Genomic DNA, 7,940 nt, shown 5'->3' on the forward strand with positions numbered 1-7,940 from the left:
TTCTTTTTCCTATTCATCTGCATTAATTTACATTTATCTATATTTAGAGTTACCTGCCATTCTGTACACCAATCATAAGTCCTGTCCAAGTCATCTTGTATCCTCCGACAGTCACTCAACGATGACACCTTCCTGTACAATACAACATCATCAGCAAACAGCCGCACATGCTATCCACCCTATCCAAAAGATCATTTATGTAGATAGAAAACAACAGCGGACCTACCACACATCCCTGGGGCACTCCAGATGATACCCCCACCTCCGATGAACTCTCACCATCGAGGACAACGTACTGGATTCTATTACTTAAGAAGTCTTCGAGCCACTCACATACTTGGGAACCAATCCCATATGCTCGTACCTTAGTTAGGAGTCTGCAGTGGGGCACTGAGTCAAACACTTTCCGGAAGTCAAGGAATATGGCATCCGTCTGATACCCTTCATCCATGGTTCGCAAGATATCATGTGAAAAAAGGGCGAGTTGCGTTTTGCAGGAGCGATGCTTTCTAAAGCCGTGCTGATGCATGGACAGCAACTTCTCTGTCTTAAGGAAATTCATTATATTCGAGCTGAGACTATGTTCGAGAATCCTGCAACAAACCTATGTTAAGGATATTGGTCTGTAATTTTGAGGATCTGTCCTTCTACCCTTCTTATATATAGGCCTCACCTGCGCTTTTTTCCAGTCGCTTGGGACTTTACGTTGAGCAAGAGATTCGCAATAAATGCAAGCTAAGTAAGGAGCCAATGCAGTAGAGTACTCTCTGTAAAACCAAACTGGAATCCTATCAGGACCTGGCGATTTATTTATTTTCAACCCATTCAGCTGCTTCACAACCCCAGGGATGTCTATCAATATGTCCTCCATACGGGAATTTGTACGAGACTCAAACGGCGGTATGTTTGTACGATCCTCCTGCGTGAAAGATTTCTCAAATGCTAAATTTAAAATTTCAGCTTTCGTTTTGCTGTCTTCCGTTGCCAGGCCAGACTGATCAGTGAGTGACTGGATGGAAGCCTTCGACCCGCTTACCGATTTTACGTAAGACCAGAATTTCCTTGGGTTTTCAGCAAGATCTTTTGCTAAGGTATGACGGTGGTATTGGTTGAATGCTTCGCGCATCGCTCTTTTTACAGCAGCACGAATCTATACTAACTTTTGCCTGTCCTCATTCTCCCGATCTTTCCTGTACCGCGAGTGCAGCTGCGTTTGCTTCCTGAGCATTCTCCGAATTGAGCTGTTAAACCACGGTGGGTATTTTCACCACCACCTCTCTTTAGGTGGTGGTGGTCTTTTCCGTCCGTTACCAACTTTTTCAGTACATACTTGTCCAATGCGTGATTTACAATGTGTTTAAAATTTGTCCATAATTCTTCCACGTCCATTTTTCCGGAAGTAAATGAGGTCGATTCATTTACTAAGTGGGATGCTAACAACTGCTTATCTGGTCTTTCTAGTAAGAATACTCTCCTAGCCTTCTTGACCGACTTTTTAACTTTCGTAACCATAGTCGTAATGACAACATCATGATCACTAATCCCTCCCTCAACACTGACACCATCGATGAGGTCTGGTCTGTTCGTGGCTAACAGATCTAAAATATTTCCATTGCGTGTTGGCTGTTGATTTAGCTGCTCAAGACAGTTTTCAGATAATGTGTTCAAAAGTAATTCACACGACGGCTTGTCTGTACCACCTGTAATGAATCCATAGACATCCCAGTCTATACTAGGTAGGCTGAAGTCGCCTTCGACTAATGTAGCATGATCCGGGTACTTCTGCGATACAGAATGCAGACTCCCTTTGAATGATTCTAGAACTGTCACGGTGGAACCTGGTGGCCGGTAATAACACCCCACAATTAACTTTATTTCCCCTAGCCCTGTTAAACGTGTCCAGATAACTTCACAATCACACTCTACTTCGACCTCAGTAGACACAATATTTTTGTCAACTGCAATGAAGACACCACCTCCTACGGTGTCTAATCTGTCTTTCCGATCCACGTTCCAACCCTCACTAAATATTTCAGAACTTCCTATCTCAGGGTTCAGCCAGGTATAAGTCCCGAGAATAATTTGTGCGCCATACGCTTCCTGGAGGGCAGTAAATTCACGAACTTTATTCTGAACACTCCGAAAATTTACTGCTAATATCTTGATAGCTGAAGTGTCTTTACACTGAGCGCGTCTTGATTTCCCTGCCTGCACGTCGACTGGTGAGTGTTCATCAGGATACCTCGCACTACTGCCTAACCTAAAAAAAAAACCATGTTCGCGCCACAAGTATTCTGCTACCCGAGTAGCCGCTTCCTTTGTGTAGTGCACCCCTGACCTATCTAGGGGCGTCCTACAATTCCCCACCCAATAGCGCAAGTCTAGAAATCTGCAGCCAAGACTGTCACAGAGTCGACGAAGCCTCTGGTTGAGACCCTCCACTCGGCTCCAAACCAGGGGACCCCGATCCACTCTGGGAACGATGCTGAAAATAGAGCGCTCTGCTTCCACCCCACGTGCGAGGCCAGTGGTCTTCACCAAATCCGCCAGACGCCCGTACGCACTGAGGATCGCCTCAGAACCCAAGCGACAGGCATCATTGTTGCCAACGTGAGCAACTACTCTCAGACGACTGCACCCTGTATGCTCGATAGCCACAGGCAAGGCCGCCTCCACATCTTGGATGAGGCCCCCCGGCAGACAAACCGAGTGCACATTGGATTTCTTTCCAGCCCTGTACGCTATTTCCCTAAGGGGCCGCATCACCCGCCTAACGTTGGAGCTCCCAATAACCAGCAAGCCTTTGCCCCCCTGTGCCTGCTCGGTCCCTGCTGAAGGAGCAGCCACCTGCCCACTGACAGGATCAACTAGAAATTTTGTCCAAGTCTTCCTGGAATTTCTTACAATAGTCCAACGTCGATAACTACTGATACACAAAATCATCATCAGCGAACAATATTATAGCCCTGTTGGTCCTGTCTGATATATCGTTTATGCGTATTGAAAACATTAGAGGTCATATTATGCTTCCTTGGGGCACACCCGATGTTACTCTCGTTTCTGTGGAAAATTAGTCCTCCAAGTTAACGTACCGGTTTCTTTTAGTGAAATATTCGTCAAACCTCTCATATGTTTGCGAAGATACGCCGTATGATCGTGTGTTGGTTAGTAGTCGCCAATGTGGTACTATCGAAAGCCTTTCACAACCTTATGTGATCTGAGCAAAGCTTTTGACTGTGTTGACCACTCACTTCTGCTCTCTAAACTTGAGTACTATGGAATATGTGATAAAAGTTTAAAACTCATCAAATGATACCTCAATAAAAGGAACCAGGTGGTGAGTTCAGGAAGTCATCTGTCAAACATACTCGAGGTTCAACATGGAGTGCCACAGGGATCTAAATTGGGACCACTTCTTTTCCTTGTACACACAAATGACTTACCAGGAAATATAGATGTAAAGACATATATGTATGCAGATGACACAACTTTTCTATCTGTAAACCATGTACTTGACAACCTTGTAAGTGATATGAAATTGGTAAAAGAAAATGCAACATCATGGTTTAATGCCAATGGTCTGCTATTAAATGAGGAAAAGACCCAGAATATGTGGTTCAGTCTATCAAAGACTACAAAATTAGAAAAACAAAATGCAAAGTTTTTAGGTATTGTACTTGAAAACAGTCTAACATGGAACTCTCATGTTGATCACATAGTGGTTAGGTTGTCAAGAGTTATATATTTGTTGAAGAGACTGATGTGTTGTGTGACATTTGAGTATGTAAGGACAGTGTAATTTGCCTTTTTTCAATCTGTTTTAAGGTATGGGTTAATACTCTGGGGAAACAGCAGAAAAATAAATGAAATTATGGTGATCCAGAAGAAAGCAATCAGAGTAATGGCTAAGGTAGATAATAGAACACATTGTAAACCATTGTTCATTAAATATAGAATTTTAACAGTAATTAATTTATATATTCTTGACAGTGTTAACTACATACTTGGAACTACCTAATTTAAGTGTAACAAATGAAAGGCAGGGCTACTATACAAGAACATGTACTTCTCTGCTGTTGCCACAAAATAGATTAGCTAAAACTAACAATAGTCATAAGTATATGGCAATTAAAATACATAACAAATTGTCTAAAAATGGGTCAATCAAGCCTGACAAATTATTTAAAGACAATGTTCATAACTTCTTGTTAACTAATCCATTCTATTCATTAGAAGAATTTTTAGAAATGCCCAATATCAACTTAAATATGTAAAAATTTATTTTGTAAAATTAATAGGTTAAGTGAACTGACGAAGTCTATTTCATGTAACAATGCTGAATGACTAATAAAGAATCTGAATCTGAATCTAGGAAGTCGGAACCTACCTATTGTTGGCAAGATGTACAATATGAATAAAGAAATATGTGAGTCACACTAGTTTTTTCCTGAATCCACGTGGATTCTTTGAGAGAAACTTGTTTTCCCCAAAGAACGTCGTGAATAATGTTTGAGCTTCAGACTATGCTCCAGAATTCTGCCACAGAAAGACGTCAGTGATACGCTAATAAGCCAAAACATTTTGACCACCTGCTTAATAACTTTGTGCGTTTTTGGAACGGAAACACATCACTGATTCTGGTTATCAGGGATCCGACAACTTGTTAGTAGGTTTGTGGAGGTATGTGCCATCAGATGTCTATGCACAGGTCATGAAATTCGCGTAAATAACTGGCCGCTGATTTGCATGATGGCACCCGACGGCGACCTAGATAGGTTCCATAGGATTTACATCAGGCGAATTTGGTCCCCGAGAAATCAACATGAGTTCACTATAATGCTCCTCAAATGACTGTGCGGTTCTAGCTCCGAGGAAAGAACAGATTAGATTAGATTAGATTTACTTTCATTCCAATTGATCCGTAGTGAGGAGGTCCTCCAGGATGTGGAACATGTAAGAAAAACAACAATACATGACAAATATTTACAACTAAAACAAATAAGCTAATGTACCATTCCACAGGTCCCAAGTGGAATGATCGTCATTTCTTAATGAACACTAAGAGTCATTTTACAAATACTAATGCACTGAATTTAAAATAAAAAAGTGTTTTATTTATTTATAAGGTAATAAACATGTAATACAACTATTGTAATACTTATTTACAATGAACACATTACTGCACTGAAATGGTGCAGAAGTTAGATTATACTTACACACACACACACACACACACAAATTTTCAATGAACACATTACTGCACTGAAATTGTGCAGAAGTTATGTTGTAATTATATACAAATCAGTTGGTTTTACTAAGAAAATCATCAATGTAGTAGAAGGAGTTGGTCACCAATAAATCCTTTAGGCTTCTCTTAAACTGAATTTCATTGGTTGTTAAGCTTTTTATGGCTGCTGGCAAGTTATTGAAAATGTGTGTTCCTGAATAATGCACACCTTTTTGTACTAGACTAAGTGACTTTAAATCCTTGTGAAGATTATTCTTATTCCTAGTATTGATTCCATGAATTGAGCTGTTGGTTTGAAAAAGTGATATATTTTTAATGACAAATTTCATTAAGGAATAAATATATTGGGAAGCAGTAGTTAGTATCCGTAGTTCCCTAAACAGGCTTCTGCAGGATGTTCTTGAGTCCACACCACATATAATTCTTACTGCACGTTTTTGTGCCCGGAAAACTTTAGCTTGGCTTGATGAATTACCCCAAAAAATAATCCCATATGACATTATGGAATGAAAGTAAGCATAGTATGCCAGATTTTTCATTTTTATATCCCCTATGTCTGACAAAATTCGCATTGCAAGCAGAGATTTTTTAAGACGCTTCAGCAGTTCTGTGGTGTGCTCCTCCCAGTTGAATTTATTATCAAGCTGTAATCCCAAGAATTTAACACTGTCCACTTCTTCTATCTTCTTGTCATCGTATGTTAGACATATACTCTTGGGACACCCCTTACAAGTTATGAACTGCATGTAGTGTGTTTTTTCAAAGTTTAGTGACAAAGAATTGGCTAGGAACCAGTGATTAATGTCCACAAATATTTTATTGGCTGATCTTTCTAAGACTACACTTGATTTGCTATTTATTGCAATGTTTGTATCATCGGCAAACAAAACAAAGTTGGCATCTGGTAATGTTACTGATGAAAGGTCATTGATATACACAAGAAAAAGTAAGGGCCCCAAAATGGAACCTTGTGGGACCCCACATGTAATTAGTTCCCAGTTGGATGATGCCTGATAGCTTGATACATGTCTCTTTCCTAATAACACCCTTTGTTTCCTGCCAGAGATATAAGATTTGAACCATTTTGCAGCGTTTCCTGTTACACTATAATATTCTAGTTTACTTAAATGGATATTGTAATCTACACAGTCAAATGCCTTTGACAGATCACAAAATATACCAGTTGCCTGCAATTTTTTGTCTAATGAATTAAGCTCATTTATTGTAAGTGTAGATAGCCTTCTCAATATCAGAACCTTTTAGAAATCCAAACTGTGACTTTGACAGTATGTTATTTGAGATAAGATTGTTATAAAGACGACTGTACAATACTTTTTCGAAAATTTTTGAGAATGCTGGCAACAGTGAAATTGTACGGAAATTTGATGCTGTTTCTTTATCTCCCTTCTTAAACAGTGGCTTAACTTTAGCATATTTCAGCCATTCAGGAAATATTCCACTGATAAACGACTGGTTACACAGATAGCTTAATATGTTACTTAGCTCAGAATCACATTCTTTAATTAACTTTGTTGATATTTCATCATACCCACTAGATGTTTTTGATTTTAAAGATTTTATGATGGACATTATTTCTGTTGGGGTAGTGAGGGTCAAATTCATATTATGGAAGTTACTTGAAATGTCTGGTCTAAGGTAATCCATAGCAGCATCTACCGAACCTGACAAACCCATCTTTTCAGTAACAGTTATAAAATGTTTGTTAAAAAGTTCTGCGACACTATACACACCTGTCACCAATGTATCATTTACTCTTAAAGCTATTTGTTCCTCTTCATGTCTGGTTCTACCGGTCTCCTCCTTCACTATATCCCATATTGTCTTTATTTTGTTATCTGATATGACTATCTTTTCCTTGTAATATATTTGCTTTGACATCCGTATTACAGTCTTTAATATTTTGCAGTATTTCTTATAATGTGCTATAGCATCAACATTGGAAATGTTTCGTATTGACAGATACAGTTTTCTTTTTGTTTTACAAGATACCCCTATTCCTCAAGTAATCCATGGCTTCTTTGTAGACTTTGCTCTAACCTTGGTAAGTTTTGGGGGAAAGCAGTGTTCGAATAAGGTAAGCACTTTAGTAGCAACAATGTTATATTTTTCATTCATGCCATGAGCACTGTAAACATCAGTCCAGTGAATGTCTCTGAGGAGTGTCCTAAAATAATCAATTTTTGGCTTACTGATTACCCTCTTGAGCTCAGATTTAACAGATTTTATATCCTGTTCAGTATTAACATTTAACAGAAGGAACTGCATGTCATGGTCTGAGAGGCCATTGACTTTTGGTTTTGTAATATAATTTTGTTCATTGGACTTTTCTATAAAGATATTATCAATGGCTGTTTGTGAGCAAGTGGCTATCCTAGTGGGGAACTTTACTGTGGAAATTAAGTTGAATGATAGTGTTACTAACTCAAATAAGTTCTTATTGGGAGAGTCTTTAAGGAAATCTACATTGAAATCACCAGCAACCACTATTTCTTTGTTTTTGGTTGTTAAATGGGCCAGTACAGCTTCAAGGTGGTTTACAAACAGATTAAAGTTATCTGCAGGTGCTCGATATACACTTAATATTATGAAGGATATTTTGTGAAAATCTAATTCTGTTGCACATGCTTCCATATGCTGTTCTAGGCAAAATTTATGAATGTCTATGTTCTTA

Source organism: Schistocerca nitens, chromosome 3 (assembly GCF_023898315.1).
Source record: "Schistocerca nitens isolate TAMUIC-IGC-003100 chromosome 3, iqSchNite1.1, whole genome shotgun sequence".
NCBI lineage: Eukaryota > Metazoa > Arthropoda > Insecta > Orthoptera > Acrididae > Schistocerca > Schistocerca nitens.